At 46.8% G+C, this 19,748-nt stretch overlaps 1 protein-coding gene across 2 annotated transcripts in view; it reads right to left on the bottom strand.

Moving 5' to 3' along the window:
* Window positions 1-1,743, bottom strand: part of YDJC (YdjC chitooligosaccharide deacetylase homolog) — a 51,623-nt gene extending 49,880 nt beyond the window's left edge. For both annotated transcript variants that reach the window (XM_069756692.1, XM_069756681.1), the window contains exon 1: window positions 1,663-1,743. The gene's annotated coding sequence lies outside the window, so the exon portion shown is untranslated. The remainder of the gene's footprint in view (window positions 1-1,662) is intronic.
* Window positions 1,744-19,748: the final 18,005 nt, after the last annotated feature.

Below are 19,748 nucleotides of genomic sequence, written 5' to 3'. Positions count from 1 at the left end.
ACAGGGCGGTTGTATATTATACAGGGCGGTTGTATAGTATAGCGGTTGTATAGTATACAGGGCGGTTGTACAGTTTAGCGGTTGTATATTATACAGGGCGGTTGTACAGTATAGCGGTTGTATATTATACAGGGCGGTTGTACAGTATAGCGGTTGTATATTATACAGGGCGGTTGTACAGTATAGCGGTTGTATATTATACAGGGCGGTTGTACAGTATAGCGGTTGTATATTATACAGGGCGGTTGTACAGTATAGCGGTTGTATATTATACAGGGCGGTTGTACAGTATAGCGGTTGTATATTATACAGGGCGGTTGTACAGTATAGCGGTTGTATATTATACAGGGCGGTTGTACAGTATAGCGGTTGTATATTATACAGGGCGGTTGTACAGTATAGCGGTTGTATATTATACAGGGCGGTTGTACAGTATAGCGGTTGTATATTATACAGGGCGGTTGTACTGTATAGCGGTTGTATATTATACAGGGCGGTTGTACAGTATAGCGGTTGTATATTATACAGGGCGGTTGTATTGTATAGCGGTTGTATATTATACAGGGCGGTTGTACAGTATAGCGGTTGTATATTATACAGGGCGGTTGTACAGTATAGCGGTTGTATATTATACAGGGCGGTTGTACAGTATAGCGGTTGTATATTATACAGGGCGGTTGTACAGTATAGCGGTTGTATATTATACAGGGCGGTTGTACTGTATAGCGGTTGTATATTATACAGGGCGGTTGTACAGTATAGCGGTTGTATATTATACAGGGCGGTTGTATTGTATAGCGGTTGTATATTATACAGGGCGGTTGTACAGTATAGCGGTTGTATATTATACAGGGCGGTTGTACAGTATAGCGGTTGTATATTATACAGGGCGGTTGTACAGTATAGCGGTTGTATACTATACAGGGCGGTTGTATAGTATAGCGGTTGTATATTATACAGGGCGGTTGTATATTATACAGGGCGGTTGTATATTACACAGGGCGGTAGTATAGTATAGCGGTTGTATATTATACAGGGCGGTTGTATTGTATAGCGGTTGTATATTATACAGGGCGGTTGTATTGTATAGCGGTTGTATATTATACAGGGCGGTTGTATATTATACAGGGCGGTTGTATGTTATATAGGGCTGTTTTATAGTATAGCGGTTGTATATTACACAGGGTGGTAGTATAGTATTGCGGTTGTATAGTATACAGGGTGGTTGTACAGTATAGCGGTTGTATATTATACAGGGCAGTTGTATAGCACACAGGGTGGATTTATTAATCCTCTCACAGGCTGGCACAGTTACTTGGCTGGTAAATAAGGTGGGACCCAGCAGCTGGGCCACTTATAACAAGTTACATAACAGCCTGCACATGTATCCATGCCAGAGAGCAATGTTCATGGCTGAAGTTGCACACCCAGCAGGGCAGTGCCAGGCATGACCCTGGGGCCAGTGGCACACAGCATGCCATACGTACGGGCGCACAGTGGTGCAATGTAGCACAGAGCTGCTATAGGGAGGCAGCAGCGCGGGCGCAGAAGCCCAGGAGATAGCGGCATGTAATGTAGTGAGGGTGGAAGATACCAAAACACAAGGGGGAGATCAGGGAGTGAGATTGGAGCCTCCCGCCCGCTGTCCCCGCCGCTGCTCACCTCCCGGTGCACTACCGCGCTGCCGGCACTTGGTCCGCTCTCTTCGAATGCTTCATTTCCTTCACGACAGGACTGTATCTGTATAGGGCCCGCCCCTGTCGCTGACGTCACCCGTTGCCCCGCCCTCGGCACGCCGACGTTCTGTGCTGTCAGCTCCCGGGCGGCAGTGCGCGCAGTCAGTGATCTCCTTGCTGAGGTCGCGGTCTGTACCCAGCCATGTAACCTACACAGAACAGCAAAGGTTCCGATCACAATGTCAGTGCTGGGATGACAGCGATATGGCGGTCCGTGCCTGACGGGAGAGGGCGGAGCACAAGCTGCTGCTATAAAGTATTCTAATTTACTGAGATCATGACTTTAGGTTTTCATTGGCTGTAAGCAATAATCATCAACATTAAAGGGAACCTGTCACCCCGTTTTTTGAGATTGAGCTATAAATACTGTTAAATAGGGCCTGCGCTGTGTGTTCCTATAGTGTATGTAGTGTACCCTGATTCCCTATGTATGCTGAGAAATAACTTACCAAAGTCGCCGTTTTCGCCTGTCAATCAGGCTGGTCAGGTCGGGAGGGCGTGGTGACATCGGTGGTTCTTCCTCAGCTTTACGTTGGTGGTGTAGTGGTGTAGTGGTGAAGACACAGCGCGCGATCTGCGCTGTAATCCCTTGCATCGGTGGGGGCGGCCATCTTCCTGGGGCCGCGCGTGCGCAGATCGAGTGCTCTGCTGCACGGGGCTTCAGGAAAATGGCCGCGGGATGCCGCGCGTGCGCATTAGAGATCGCGGCGGCCATTTTCCCAAAGCCGAGTTTGCATCTCGGCTTTGGGAAAATGGCCGCCGCGATCTCTAATGCGCACGCGCGGCATCCCGCGGCCATTTTCCTGAAGCCCCGTGCAGCAGAGCACTCGATCTGCGCACGCGCGGCCCCAGGAAGATGGCCGCCCCCACCGATGCAAGGGATTACAGCGCAGATCGCGCGCTGTGTCTTCACCACTACGCCACCAACGTAAAGCTGAGGAAGAACCACCGATGTCACCACGCCCTCCCGACCTGACCAGCCTGATTGACAGGCGAAAACGGCGACTTTGGTAAGTTATTTCTCAGCATACATAGGGAATCGGGGTACACTACATACACTATAGGAACACACAGCGCAGGCCCTATTTAACAGTATTTATAGCTCAATCTCAAAAAACGGGGTGACAGGTTCCCTTTAACAGAAATAAACACGTGATATAGATCACTCTGTAATGACTCTAAATAATATATGAGATTCACTTTTTGTATTGAAGAACAGAAATAAATGACCTTTTTGATGCTATTCTAATCTTGTGAGTTGCACCTGTATGTGAGGGCATGATTCTGCCATTGCTGTCCCAGTTGGGCTGTGTTTGTGCCCAGTGTCGGGTGCATGTGCCCATCGGTGCCACTATCAGGATGGCTCTGTCAGCCGTAGAGCAATGTTATCAAGCAGCGTGTAGCACACGTTCGAGGTTCCTAGCAGCGGCCCTCTTTAGGAAAGCACAGTCTGCGGCACATCCTACATAGTAATAATGTACGCTGCCGCAGAGCGACCTGCCAGAGGCCGAGAGAACATTCTAGCTCAGCTGTGTGGAGCTTCTGGTCAGGCTACATATATATGTCAGGCAGGGCCGGTCTGGTCACGGGCCGCCTGTCTGCTACGTTGTTAGCTGAATCCGTGTTCTCAAGACCCCCATACTGTTAAGAGTTGTGACTGCACAAACTCACTTGCCCCGGCAGCCATGGGGATCATTAGAAATATTGGTCTTGTAGTAAATCCTGCTTTCCTCATCCAGGGTAATATGAGTAATATATCCCATCTGGTTATTGGGGACAGGGACAGCATGGGCCTGTGTGACTTCAATGCCAGGGCTGAAATTCAGCCCCAGTCCGTACCTGATGTCAGGTTACATTATATGTCAGGGTACCGTAGAATGTAAGCCCGCAAGGACAGGGTCCTCTCCCCTCTGTACCAGTCTGTCATTGTAAATTTGTTTACTGTAAACGATATCTATTACTTTGTATCTAACCCCTTCTCATGTACAGCACCATGGAATTAGTGGTGCTATATAACTAAATAATGATAGGTTACAGTGTCAGGTGTCATATTACAGTAAATGTCAGCACACAGATGAAGTGTGAACCTAGCCTACCTAGGGCTCCCATCAGGGCATTACTGCTATTACTGGTGTATGGGGCCCAGTGAGCAGAAGCAAAGAGGGGGGCCCGGATTGGGTGAGACACACTGTGCAGCTTGCGTTGAGGCAGCACAGCCGAGCCACTGTAAAAACAGCCAGGCAGACTGCGTAGCAGGTTGGAGCCCGTACTAATTACTTTGCTTTACTTTAATAAGCCCCGGGGCCCCATTCACTCAAAGCCACAGCTACTTACATTATATGGCAGCAGGAGAGGGGACCGACGGCGTCTGACATCAGTGACGTCAGATGCTGCTGGCCCGCCCTCTGTCCCTAAGCTGCGGCCCTTGCAGCATATTATATGCTGGAGTTGAGGGCGCAAAAAGTGATGAGGTGCACGTGCAGGTCCACTCATCCGTCCGACCTCCCATTGCCATTATCATAAAATAATAAACTGCTTTTCTAAGAGACTGACACGTCCAGAAAAGACTTCTTTTCAGCAGTCACCTCATTATATTATCATAACAAGCGGGATTGAAATGAGAGATTTTCCGAATCCACCATTCACAGTAGGTAGTGTCACAGCTCACCTTTTCCCCCTTTCTGCAAAATGACATCTGCATTTCGCTAAACATGAGAACATGTATAGAAAACTCTCCCAAGGAAATACATAGAGTCCCCTATAATGTCTTATGATACAGTACATGCACACGTCTAATGTCCATATCTATAGGTTAGAGTAGAGTAGGGCCTGGCCAGAAGAGTCTACTTTGTCGTGGTGGAGGCTTAAATAATCGTTTGGCCACAACAAAAGCTGATGGCTCTGTATATAATCTGGTGTTCAATGGGAACTTTTACTGTGTGACTGTTGAGGACGTGGTGCAGAAGTGGAGTTTTTCCATGAGAAAACAGTGGGACTGGGGAAGGGGTGGAGCCTGGGTGGAGTCTCAAGGGGGCCCGAAAATTTTGCCAGTGTGGGGCCCTGAAATTCCTGGTGGCCGCCCTGAGAAAACCTGACATATAAACTGAATATCACACTTAGGGCTCGTTCACACTGGCGAGTAGCATCCGATGATTCCCTGATTTGAGAGAATTGGATACTATATGCAAATGACCCTCGGCTCCAACTCTGCAGTGAGCGTGAGCCGGGTGTCATTATACTGTGATCCGATTCCTCGCATGCAAAAATCAGATCACAGGTGCGGAGAAGATGGATAACTGAATTTCTCCATACTGTGAGTCAGCGTATATTGGACTGCATTCAGATGACATCAGAGTGCAGTCCAATCTTTTGCACGCACCCACAGACTTGTACAGGTGCGCACTCTCCATTATATGATGCCAATCACAACATGCAGCAATTTTTTTCTCATGTCGACTCAGCATGAGAAATTAAACGCTACTCGGCACTGCTCCATAGTATAACAGCCTGAAACTTCGGACAGCACTCATCCGATTTATACGCTGGCAACACGCCAGTGTGAATGAGCTCAAAGCCTACGTTCCCCCGATTAATTTTTGGTGAGTTTTGCACACTGCGTCTTTTAAATAAAATGGTAGTAACCTTTACTTAATGGGTGCAGAAAAACTCATCAAAAGCTCATCATGGGAGCGTACGCGTCCGGTATGTGCACACATTCAATATTTGTAAGCCAAAATCAGGAGTGGAACAATCAGAGGAAAAGTATAATAGAAACATATGCACCACTTCTGTATTTATCACCCACTCCTGGTTTTGGCTTACAAATACTGATGTAAAATACTGACCATATACTGAACGTGTGAACGTGACCTTACAGTATGTGCACATATTGAGTATTTGTAGCAGATTTTTCTGCACCAAAAACTAGAGTATTAGTGGGAAACATGCCAACATATGCACATTTTTTTGTCATTCATTTGCAAAAACGCTGAAAGAATTTACATACTGAAGATGTGAAAACAGGCTTTGACGGTTCAAATCAGAAAGGAGAAAATAGGCAGAATGTGCATAAAATTTCAGAAATCTTATTCGGTTTGCTGGTGCTATACCTTCATATCAGAGGCGTAGCTAGGGTTTAGGTCCAATGGGGACGAAGCTTCTGAGTGGGCCCCTAACCAGGTAACCTTGATTACAACTCGCTGACGCCCCCTAATAGTGGAGGAGAATCTCAGCAGATAACAGCGCTGTTACTGAAGATAATCTCTATGTAACGACCAACATGGATATTACCGCCATATGGTCAGTGGTAGATACCAGTCCTACAGAACATATAAGAGATCACAGCACAGTTACAGATAATAACTTACCGCTGACGTTCTTTATGATGGAATCGTTCACTTTTCACGTCTTTTCCATCTGGCCCAGACCGACATGACAACTTCTTCCAGCTACAACTCGTCTGCAGAGATTACAGCAAAGACACGTTTCACTTCTCACATTCCAGCCCCATCACCATCTATTCCCAACCTGCACAAACTCCTCATCCTGCTGATCCCCCAATACTGAGCCGCTGCTGCCGTATGTGTCCCTATTACTACCCCTGATACCCCAATACTGAGCCGCTGCTGCCATATGTGTCCCTATTACTGCCCCTGATACCCCAGTACTGAGCCGCTGCTGCCTTATGTGTCCCTATTACTGCAACTGATGCCCCAATACTGAGCCGCTGCTGCCGTATGTGTCCCTATTACTGCCCCTGATATCCCAATACTGAGCTGCTGCTGCCGTATGTGTCCCTATTACTGCACCTGATATCCCAATACTGAGCTGCTGCTGCCGTATGTGTCCCTATTACTGCACCTGATATCCCAATACTGAGCTGCTGCTGCTGTATGTGTCCCTATTACTGCACCTGATATCCCAATACTGAGCTGCTGCTGCCGTATGTGTCCCTATTACTGCACCTGATACCCCAATACTGAGCCGCTGCTGCCGTATGTGTCCCTATTACTGCCCCTGATACCCCAATACTGAGCCCCTGCTGCCGTATGTGTCCCTATTACTGCCCCTGATACCCCAATACTGAGCCCCTGCTGCCGTATGTGTCCCTATTACTGCCCCTGATATCCCAACACTGAGCCAATGCTGCCGTATGTGACCCTATTACTGCCCCTGATACCCCAATACTGAGCCGCTGCTGCCATATGTATATCTATTACTACACCTGATACCCCAATACTGAGCCACTGCTGCCGTATGTGTCCCTATTACTGCTCCTGATACCCCAATACTGAGCCGATGCTGCCGTATGTGACCCTATTACTGCCCCTGATACCCCAATACTGAGCCGCTGCTGCCATATGTATCCCTATTACTACACCTGATACCCCAATACTGAGCCGCTGCTGCCGTATGTGTCCTTATTACTGCACCTGATACCCCAATACTGAGCTTATGCTGCCGTATGTGTCCCTATTACTGCATCTGATACCCCGATACTGAGCCGCTGCTGCCGTATATGTCTCCCTATTACTGCACCTGACACCCCAATACTGAGCCGCTGCTGCCGTATGTGTCGCTTTTACTGCACCTGATACCCCAATACTGAGCCGCTGCTGCCGTATGTGTCACTATTACTGCACCTGATACCCCAATACTGAGCCACTGCTGCCGTATGTGTCCCTATTACTACCCCTGATATCCCAATACTGAGCCGCTGCTGCCGTATGTGTCCCTATTACTGCACCTGATACCCCAATACTGAGCCGCTGCTGCCGTATGTGTCACTATTACTGCACCTGATACCCCAATACTGAGCCACTGCTGCCGTATGTGTCCCTATTACTGCCCCTGATATCCCAATACCGAGCCGCTGCTGCCGTATGTGTCCCTATTACTGCAGCTGACACCCCAATACGGAGCCGCTGCCGTATGTGTCCCTATTACTACACCTGATACCCCAATACTGAGCCGCTGCTGCCGTATGTGTCCCTATTACTGCACCTGACACCCCAATACTGAGCCGCTGCCGTATGTGCCCCTATTACTGCACCTGATACCCCAATACTGAGCCTCTGCTGCCGTATGTGTCCCTATTACTGCACCTGATACCCCAATACTGAGCCGCTGCTGCCGTATGTGTCCCTATTACTACACCTGATACCCCAATACTGAGCCGCTGCTGCCGTATGTGTCCCTATTACTGCACCTGATACCCCGATACTGAGCCGCTGCTGCCGTATGTGTCCCTATTACTGCACCTGACACCCCAATACTGAGCCGCTGCCGTATGTGTCCCTATTACTACACCTGATTCCCCAATACTGAGCCGCTGCTGCCGCATGTGTCCCTATTACTGCACCTGATACCCCAATACTGAGCCGCTGCTGGCGTATGTGTCCCTATTACTGCAACTGATATCCCAATACTGAGCCGTTGCTGCCGTATGTGTCCCTATTACTGCACCTGATACCCCAATACTGGGCCGCTGCTGCCGTATGTGTCCCTATTACTGCACCTGATATCCCAATACTAAGCCGCTGCTGCCGTATGTGTCCCTATTACTGCCCCTGATACCCCAATACTGAGCCGTTGCTGCCGTATGTGTCCCTATTACTGCACCTGATACACCAATACTGAGCCACTGCTGCCGTATGTGTCCCTATTACTGCCCCTGATACCCCAATACTGAGCCGTTGCTGCCGTATGTGTCCCTATTACTGCACCTGATACACCAATACTGAGCCACTGCTGCCGTATGTGTCCCTATTACTGCACCTGATACCCCAATACTGAGCCGCTGCTGCCGTATGTGTCCCTATTACTGCCCTTGATACCCCAATACTGAGCCGCTGCTGCCGTATGTGTCCCTATTACTGCCCGATACCCCAATACTGAGCCGCTGCTGCCGTATGTATCCCTATTACTGCACCTGATACCCCAATACTGAGCCCCTGCTGCCGTATGTGACCCCATTACTGCCCCTGATACCCCAATACTGAGCCACTGCTGCTGTATGTTTCCCTATTACTGCCCTTGATACCCCAATACTGAGCCCCTGCTGCCGTATGTGTCCCTATTACTGCCCCTGATACCCCAATACTGAGCTGCTGCTGCCGTATGTATCCCTATTACTGCACCTGATACCCCAATACTGAGCCACTGCTGCCGTATATGTCCCTATTACTGCCCTTGATACCCCAATACTGAGCCCCTGCTGCCGTATGTGTCCCTATTACTGCCCCTGATACCCAATACTGAGCCGCTGCTGCCGTATGTGTCCCTATTACTGCCCTTGATATCCCAATACTGAGCCGCTGCTGCCGTATGTATCCCTATTACTGCACCTGATACCCCAATACTGAGCTGCTGCTGCCATATGTGATCCCATTACTGCACCTGATACCCCGATACTGAGCCGCTGTTGCTGTATGTGTCCCTATTACTCCACCTGATACCCCGATACTGAGCCTATGCTGCCGTATGTGACCCTATTATTGCACCTACTCTGTGGTTCTCTGTACTCTCTAAATTCTTAAGCACCCCTCTATAAGGCTACGTTCACACTAGCGTTCTGCTAGTGTGCGTCGCCTTAGCGTCGGGCGACGCAGCGGCGACGCACGCGTCATGCGCCCCTATGTTTAACATGGGGGACGCATGCGTTTTTGCTTGTTGCGTTTTCCGACACGTGCGTCTTTTTTGACGCTAGCGTCGGACCAAGAAAATGCAACAAGTTGCACTTTTCTTGCGTCCGATTTTCGTCAAAAAACGACGCACGCGTCGAAAAACGCAGCGTTTTTGCATGCGTTTGCACGCGTTTTTCGGTGCATTGTGCGTCGCGTCGCCGACGCAGAACGCTAGTGTGAACGTAGCCTAATATAGTAATGCCGGGTGCAAGTGCCCTAGAAAGCAGAGCCCACATTTTGCCCCCTAGAAAGTAATAATGCCCTCTGTGTGCCCCTTTGATAGTCACAGTAACCTGAGTTCCCCTATTACAATAAGTGCCCACTTTACATTTAATAATGTCCCGAGTCTCCCCCCCCGTACAGCTCCCCTATACACAGTATAATGCCCCCTAACTGTATAGTACCACCCACACAGTATACTGACCCCTTAGTAGCCTTCAAACTGTTTGACTGTTTGTTAATCCCCACACTGTATGATGGCTCCATAGATAACCGTCATATAGTATAATGTGCCAGATAGTCCTCAATATAGCATAAGGCAGCACCCCTATAGGCAGACCCTGTAGTTTAAAGCACCCCCCTAAGGCAGACCCTGTAGTATAAGGCAGCACTCCCCATAGGCAGATCCTGTAGAATAAGGCAGCACCCCCCATAGGCAGATCCTGTAGAATAAGGCAGCACCCCCCATAGGCAGATCCTGTAGAATAAGGCAGCACTCCCCCCCCCCAATAGGCAGATCCTGTAGAATAAGGCAGCACTCCCCCCTATAGGCAGATCCTGTAGAATAAGGCAGCACTCCCCCCTATAGGCAGATCCTGTATATAAGGCAGCACTCCCTCTCCTATAGGCAGATCCTCAGAGCACGGGGCCCGGGGCGATGGCCCCCTCTGCCCCCCCTGTAGCTACGCTACTGCTTCATATTTAATACAGAGCTAGATAGCAGAAAAGCCGGTAATTCAATTGCCGGCTTTTGCTAAATCCATACCGAACCTGACAGGATATGAGACATGGTTTACTAGACCTCCCATGGAACTAATCTAGATGTGCGGTGACCACTTTAAACCCCCAAGTGCTTCATAGAAGTTTACAACGCAGAGCCGTGAAAATAAAAAATCATTTTTCTTTCCTCAAAAATTATTTTTAGCCTGCAATTTTTTATTTTCACAAGAGTAACAGGAGAAATTGGACCCCAAAAGTTGTTTTCCAGTTTGTCCTGAGTATGCTGATGCCCCATATGTGGGGGAGAACCACTATTTGGGCACACTTCGGGGCTCAGAAGGGAAGTAGTGACTTTTGAAATGCAGACTTTGATGGAATGGTCTGCGGGCGTCACATTGTGTTTGCAGAGCCCCTGATGTGCCTAAACAGTAGAAACCCCCTACAAGTGACCATATTTTGGAAACTAGACCCCCCAAGGAACTTATCTAGATATGTGGTGAGCACTTTGAACCCCCAAGTGCTTCACAGAAGTTTACAACGCAGAGCCGTGAAAATAAAAAATCATTTTTCTTTCCTCAAAAAAGATGTTTTAGCAAGCAATTTTTTATTTTCACAAGGGGAACAGGACAAATTAGACCCCAATAGTTGTTGCCCAGTTTGTCCTGAGTACACTGATACCCCATATGTGGGGGTAAACTACTGTTTGGGCACACGTCGGGGCTCGGAAGTGAAGTAGTGACTTTTGAAATGCAGACTTTGATGGAATGGTCTGCGGGCGTCACGTTGCATTTGCAGAGCCCCTGATGTGCTTAAACAGTAGAAACCCCCCACAAGTGACCCCATTTTGGAAACTAGACCCCCCAAGGAACTTATCTAGATATGTGATGAGCACTTTCAACCCCCAAGTGCTTCACAGAAATTTATAACGCAGAGCCGTAAAAATAAAAAATAATTTTTCTTTCCTCAAAAATTATGTTCTAGCAAGCAATTTTTTATTTTCACAAGGGTAACAGGAGAAATTGGACCCCAATAATTGTTGCCCAGTTTGTCCTGAGTACGCTGGTACCCCATATGTGGGGGTAAACCACTGTTTGGGCGCACGTCAGGGCTCGGAAGGGAGCACCATTTGACTTTTTGAACGTAAGATTGGCTGGAATCAATGGTGGCGCCATGTTGCGTTTGGAGACCCCTGATGTGTCTAAACAGTGGAAACCCCTCAATTCTAACTTCAACACTAACCCCAATACACCCCTAACCCTTATCCCAACTGTAGCCATAACCTTAATCACAACCCTAACCCCAACACACCCCTAACCACAACATTAACCCCAACACACCCGTAACCCTAATCCCAATCCCAACCCTAACCAAAACTTTAACCTCAACACACCCCTAACCCTATCCATAACCCTAACCACAAGCCTAATCTTAACCCTATTTCCAACCCTAGCCCTAATTCCAACCCTAAATCTAATTCCAACCCTAACCCTAAGGCTATGTGCCGACGTTGCGGATTCGTGTGAGATTTTTCCGCACCATTTTTGAAAAATCCGCAGGTAAAAGGCACTGCGTTTTACCTGTGGATTTAGTGTTTTTTTGTGTGGATTTCACCTGCGGATTCCTATTGAGGAACAGGTGTAAAACGCTGCGGAATCCGCACAAAATTGACATGCTGCGGAAAATACAACGTAGCGTTTCCGCACGGTATTTTCCGCACCATGGGCACAGCGGATTTGGTTTTCCATAGGTTTACATGGTACTGTAAACCTGATGGAAAACTGCTACGAATTCGCAGCGGCCAATCCGCTGCGGATTCCCGGCCAATCCACTGCGGATCCGCGGCCAATCCGCACCGTGTGCAAATACCCTAAACCTAACCCTAGTTCTAACCCTAACCCTAACCCTAGTGGAAAAAGAAAAAAATATATTTTCTTTATTTTATTATTGGCCCTACCTATGGGGGTGATAAGGGGGGGATCATTTACTATTTTTTTTTATTTTGGTCACTGTGATAGGTTATATCACAGTGATCAAAATATACCTGGAACGAATCTGCCGGCTGGCAGATTCGGCGGGCGCACTGCGTATGCGCCCCCCATTTTGGAAGATGGCGGCGCCCAGGGAGAAGACGGACGGACACCAGGAGCCCCGGTAAGTATAAGGGGGAAGATCTGAGCATGGGGGGTGGATCGGAGGACGGGAAGGGTGGTATCGGAGTACGGGGGGAGCGGGCAGGAGGACGGGGGAGCAGACAGGACGGCGGCGGGGAGCGGACCACAGAACGGAGGACCGGGGAGGAGATCGGTTGGGGGCGGTACACCAGTGTTTTCAGCCATGGCTGATGATATTGCAGCATCGGCCATGGCTGGATTGTAATATTTCACCAGTTTTTTAGGTGAAATATTACAAATCGCTCTGATTGGCAGTTTCACTTTCAACAGCCAATCAGAGCGATCGTAGCCACGGGGTAGGGGGGGCTAAAGTACCACTCCTCCTGTCCCTGCAGATTGGGTGAAATTGGAGTTAACCCTTTCACCCGATCTGCAGGGACGCGATCTTTCCATGACGCCACATAGGCGTCATGGGTCGAATTGGCACCGACTTTCATGACGCCTACGTGGCGTCATGGGTTGGGAAGGGGTTAATGACTCCCAGGCTCAGCATCCACTTTACCTCTTTCGATATCACCTCTCAACGGGCTTCGGGAATCCAATATGGCTTCAAGTTGACCCGGACATGAGGCTCTGTCAGGATTTCATGCTCTATGACCTTTGTACAACCTGGCAGTTCCGAGAACAAGTCTCTTTTCTACTGCAGCAACTCTCGGCACTGTTGCTTTTGGGCACGTGACAGTGTCTCTGTCAGATTAACTTCTTCAACGTCAGCTTCAGGCTTGGCCACCAAACATGGGGCTTCCACGGGCTTCCTATCTCACCATGGCTTAATCAGGTTGACGTGGTATACCTGGTAGGGCTTCCTTCTCCTTGGTTGGTGGACTTTATAGATGACATTCCCAACCTTTTCAACTATTTCGTAGGGACACTGCCACTTGGCCAGGAATTTGCTCTCTGCCATAGGTACCAGCACCAGTACTTAATGCCCAGGGTCGACGTGTCTCACCCTCTACGATCTATTCTACACCCTCGAGTGTGCCTCTTGTGCTCTGAACAGGTGTTCTCACAATGGGCATCACTTTGGCAATCCATTCTTGCATCTGGGCCACATGCTCGATTACACTCTGGTAGGGTGTAAACTTTGCCTCCCATGTCTCTTTTGCTAGGTCGGGGAGCCCACAGGGGTGTTGGCTATACAAAAGTTCAAAGGGGAGAACCCAGTAGAGGCCTGTGGGATTTCTCTGATGGAGAATAGTAGGTATTGTAAACCTATAGAGAGGGCACCGGAGGTAAATGCTCCGCCATCACAAATATCATAGAAACCCAAAAAAAATGGACACTCGAGCTAAAAAAATAACAATTTTATTGAGAGAACTATATTAAAAGTACATAAATAATACACATAGAAACTAGTAGCTATGCTACCATCAACACATGAGTACAAATATAAAGGGGAAATCTCCTATGCGTAGGAAGCAGCATTTGCGAAACGCGCGTCGGGGCCCCTCTTTCCACGCACGGCTGCAGGTTGGTACTTCTCTTGTGTGCCCCTCTTCACTGCTATGTAGGCATTAGTCAGGTTCTACCCATCTACGTATAGGAGATTTTTCCCTTTATATTTCTACTCATGTGTTGATGGTAGCATAGCTATATGGGGTACCTTGCCATACTAAGTCTGCACTAGGCACTTTATTTGTACTTTGACTTGTACTCAGTATCTCCCTGCACCTGTTCAGTATCTGAGAGCTTCCGGTTTGTGATTACTGTTACCATCTGCCCGGTTATTTAATACAATAATAATAATTTTTTATACGCATTTTGCATTGTTCTAATCTATGATGTATGCTACTTATATGTAGATATATATACACCCGTGGTAGGAGTACAATTGATTTTCCTGCTCTTCAGTTTAGTATTACGTCCGTGTGTGGCACTAGTGTCTCCTTTCTGTTTTTTCATTGCATCCATTTATTCTAGTTTCTATGTGTATTATTTATGTACTTTTAATATAGTTCTCTCAATAAAATTGTTATTTTTTTAGCTCGAATGTCCATTTTTTGGGGGTTTCTAGAAGGTATTGTAGTAGACAGTCCCACTACTAGCCGTCCTTCTCTATGACCTTCTTTAACATGGCCTTCAAGGTTTTATTGAACCTTTCTACCAAACATCCGTCTGTGGATGGTAGACTAAGGTCTGGAGTTGTGCAGGTTTTTGCACAACTCCTTTATCATCTTTGACATAAAGGGAGTCACTTGGTCCATCGGGATCTCTTTAGGCAATCCGTTCTAGAGAAGATATGGACCAACTCTCAGGCGACACACTTGGTGGAGGAGTTACGTAGTGGAATGGCCTCCGGGTATTGCGTAGTATAGTCTAGTAACACCAAGATATACTGATGCCTTCTGGCGAACTTGATCAGGGACCCTACTAGATCCATGGCTATATGATCAAATGGCACCTCAATAATAGACAACGGCACTAAGGGGCTATAAAAGCGGGCCACTGGGGAGGTCAGCTGGGACATGATCTACAATAGTTTAGGATTTCTCGGTGACAACTGGGCCAATAGAACCTCTGGAAGATCCGTTCCTGTTTTTTTTCTATGCCTAGGTGACCACCTAACGTATGTATATGGGCCATGTCAAACACCCTGCGTCTGTATGGCCTTGGCACCAGTAACTGCTCAATTACCTCCCCTATCAGCTGAGTCACGCGGTATAGTAATTCCCCATTCACTGCAAGGTAGAAACAGTAATGTCCAGCCTATGATCAGTTTGGCAACAGCACTGATCATAGGCATTTTTACTTGCGGATCTTCTGCATCTAATGCAAGTCTATGTGGAAATCCGCACATATACCTCATGGTGGGAACATATACCTCATGGTGGGCTCACAAACCTCAAGGTGGGCTCATATACCTCATAGTGGGTACATAAACCGCATGTTGGACTCATATACCTCATGGTGGGCACATATGCCTCATGGTTTGCTCACAAACCTCATGGTGGGCTCACATACCTCATGGTGGGCTCAAATACCTCATGGTGGGCTTATATACCTCATGGTGGACACATAAACCTCATGGTTGACTCATATACCTCATGGTGGGCTCATATACCTCATGGTGTGCACATATACCTCATAGTAGGCACATAAAACTCATGGTGAGCTCATATACATCATGGCAATAATAATAATAAATAATCTTTATTTTTATATATACATAACATATTCTGCAGTGCTTTACACTTTGCACACATTATCATCGCTGTCCCTGTTGGGGCTCACAATCTAAATTCCCTATCAGTATGTCTTTGGAATGTGGGAGGAAACCGGAGAACCCGGAGGATACCCACGCAAACACGGGGAGAACATACAAACTCCTGGCAGGCTCATATACCTCATGGTGGTCACATAAACCTCACAGTGGGCTCATCTACCTCATTGTGGGTACATAAATCTGATGGTGGGCTCATGTACCTCATGGTGGGCTCGTATACTTTATGGTGGGCTCATACACTTCATGGTGAGCAAATAAACCTCATGGCAGGCTCATATACCTCATGGTGGGCACATACAGTTAGGTCCATATATATTTGGACAGAGGCAACATTTTTCTAATTTTGGTTATAGATATTACCGCAATGAATTTTAATCAAAACAATTCAGATGCAGTTGAAGTTCAGACTTTCAGCTTTCATTTGAGGGTATCCACATTAAAATTGGATGAAGGGTTTAGGAGTTTCAGCTCCTTAACATGTGCCACCCTGTTTTTAAAGGGACCAAAAGAAATTGGACAGATTAAATAATTTTAAATAAAATGTTCATTTTTACTACTTGGCTGAAAACCCTTTGTTGGCAATGACTGCCTGAAGTCTTGAACTCATGGACATCAAAAGACGCTGTGCTTCCTCCTTTTTGATGCTCTGCCAGGCCTTCACTGCGGTGGTTTTCAGTTGCTGTTTGTTTGTGGGCCTTTCTGTCTGAAGTTTAGTCTTTAACAAGTGAAATGCATGCTCAATTGGGTTGAGATCAGGTGACTGACTTGGCCATTCAAGAATATTCCACTTCTTTGCTTTAATAAACTCCTGGGTTGCTTTGGATTTATGTTTTGGGTCATTGTCCATCTGTAATATGAAACGACGACCAATCAGTTTGGCTGCATTTGGCTGGATCTGAGCACACAGTATGTCTCTGAATACCTCAGAATTCATTCAGCTGCTTCTGTCCTGTGTCACATCATCAATAAACACTAGTGACCAGTGCCACTGGCAGCCATGCATGCTCAAGCCATCACACTGCCTCTGCCGCGTTTTACAAATGATGTGGTATGCTTTGGATCATGAGCTGTACCACGCTTTCACCATACTTTTCTCTTTCCATCATTCTGGTAGAGGTTGATCTTGGTTTCATCTGTCCAAAGAATGTTCTTCCAGAACTGTGCTGGCTTTTTTAGATGTTTTTTTTAGCAAAGTCTAGTCTAGTCTTTTTATTCTTGATGCTTATGAGTAGCTTGCACGTGCAGTGAACCCTCTGTATTTACTTTCATGCAGTCTTCTCATTATGGTAGATTTGGATTTTGATTCGCCGACCTCCTGGAGAGTGTTGTTCACTTGGTTGGCTGTTGTGAAGGGGTTTATCTTCACCATGAAGATTATTCTTCGATCATCCACCACTGTTGTCTTCCGTGGGCGCCCAGGTCTTTTTGCATTGATGAGTTCACCAGTGCTTTCTTTCTTTCTCAGGATGTACCAAACTGCAGATTTTGCCACTCCTAATATTGTAGCAATTTCTCGGATGGGTTTTTTCTGTTTTCGCAGCTTAGCGATTGCTTGTTTCACCTGCATGGAGAGCTCCTTTGACCGCATGTTTACTTCACAGCAAAACCTTCCAAATGCAAGCACCACACCTCAAATCACCTCCAGGCCTCTTATCTGCTTAATTGAGAATGACATAACGAAGGGATTGCCCACACCTGTCCATGAAATAGCCTTGGAGTCAATAGTCCAATTACTTTTGGTCCTTTTAAAACCAGGGTGGCACATGTTAAGGAGCTGAAACTCCTAAACCCTTCATCCAATTTTAATGTGGATACCCTCAAATGAAAGCTGAAATTCTGAACTTTAACTGCATCTGAATTATTTTGTTTAAAATTCATTGTGGTAATGTATATAACTAAAATTAGAAAAATGTTGTCTCTGTCCAAATATATATGGACCTAACTGTATACCTCATGGTGGGCACATAAACCTCATGGTGGGCTCATATACCTCATGGTTGGAACATACAGTGGGGCAAAAAAGTATTTAGTCAGTCAACAATAGTGCAAGTTCCACCACTTAAAAAGATGAGAGGCGTCTGTAATTTACATCATAGGTAGACCTCAACTATGGGAGACAAACTGAGAAAAAAAAATCCAGAAAATCACATTGTCTGTTTTTTTAACATTTTATTTGCATATTATGGTGGAAAATAAGTATTTGGTCAGAAACAAACAATCAAGATTTCTGGCTCTCACAGACCTGTAACTTCTTCTTTAAGAGTCTCCTCTTTCCTGCACTCATTACCTGTAGTAATGGCACCTGTTTAAACTTGTTATCAGTATAAAAAGACACCTGTGCACACCCTCAAACAGTCTGACTCCAAACTCCACTATGGTGAAGACCAAAGAGCTGTCAAAGGACACCAGAAACAAAATTGTAGCCCTGCACCAGGCTGGGAAGACTGAATCTGCAATAGCCAACCAGCTTGGAGTGAAGAAATCAACAGTGGGAGCAATAATTAGAAAATGGAAGACATACAAGACCACTGATAATCTCCCTCGATCTGGGGCTCCACGCAAAATCCCACCCCGTGGGGTCAGAATGATCACAAGAACGGTGAGCAAAAATCCCAGAACCACGCGGGGGGACCTAGTGAATGAACTGCAGAGAGCTGGGACCAATGTAACAAGGCCTACCATAAGTAACACACTACGCCACCATGGTCTCAGATCCTGCAGTGCCAGACATGTCCCACTGCTTAAGCCAGTACATGTCCGGGCCCGTCTGAAGTTTGCTAGAGAGCATTTGGATGATCCAGAGGAGTTTTGGGAGAATGTCCTATGGTCTGATGAAACCAAACTGGAACTGTTTGGTAGAAACACAACTTGTCGTGTTTGGAGGAAAAAGAATACTGAGTTGCATCCATCAAACACCATACCTACTGTAAAGCATGGTGGTGGAAACATCATGCTTTGGGGCTGTTTCTCTGCAAAGGGGCCAGGATGACTGATCCGGGTACATGAAAGAATGAATGGGGCCATGTATCGTGAGATTTTGAGTGCAAACCTCCTTCCATCAGCAAGGGCATTGAAGATGAAAAGTGGCTGTGTCTTTCAACATGACAATGATCCAAAGCACACCGCCAGGGCAACGAAGGAGTGGCTTTGTAAGAAGCATTTCAAGGTCCTGGAGTGGCCTAGCCAGTCTCCAGATCTCAACCCTATAGAAAACCTTTGGAGGGAGTTGAAAGTCCGTGTTGCCAAGCGAAAAGCCAAAAACATCACTGCTCTAGAGGAGATCTGCATGGAGTAATGGGCCAACACAGTGTGTGGCAACCTTGTGAAGACTTACAGAAAACGTTTGACCTCTGTCATTGCCAACAAAGGATATATTACAAAGTATTGAGATGATATTTTGTTTCTGACCAAATACTTATTTTCCACCATAATATGCAAATAAAATGTTAAAAAAACAGACAATGTGATTTTCTGGATTTTTTTTTCTCAGTTTGTCTCCCATAGTTGAGGTCTACCTATGATGTAAATTACAGACGCCTCTCATCTTTTTAAGTGGTGGAACTTGCACTATTGCTGACTGACTAAATACTTTTTTGCCCCACTGTATACCTCATGGTGGACACATTTACCTCATGGTGGGCACATAAACCTCATGGTGGGCTCATAAGCATCATGGTTGGCTCACAAACCTCATGGTGGGCTTACATACCTCATGGTGGGCTCATATGCCACATGGTGGGCACATATACTTCAAGGTGGGCACATAAACCTCATGGTGGACTCATATACCTCATGGTGGACTCATAAACCTCATGGTTGGCTCATATATCTCATAGTGGACTCATATACTTCATGGTGGGCTCATATAGTTCATGGTGGGCACATAAACCTCATGGTGGGCTCATATACCTCATTGTGGGCACATATAGCTCATGGTGGGCTCATATATCTCATGGTGGACTCATACACTTCATGGTGGGCACATATACCTCAT

The sequence above is a fragment of the Ranitomeya imitator genome, chromosome 1 (assembly GCF_032444005.1).
Source record: "Ranitomeya imitator isolate aRanImi1 chromosome 1, aRanImi1.pri, whole genome shotgun sequence".
NCBI lineage: Eukaryota > Metazoa > Chordata > Amphibia > Anura > Dendrobatidae > Ranitomeya > Ranitomeya imitator.
This window is presented reverse-complemented; position numbering and strand designations above follow the sequence as displayed.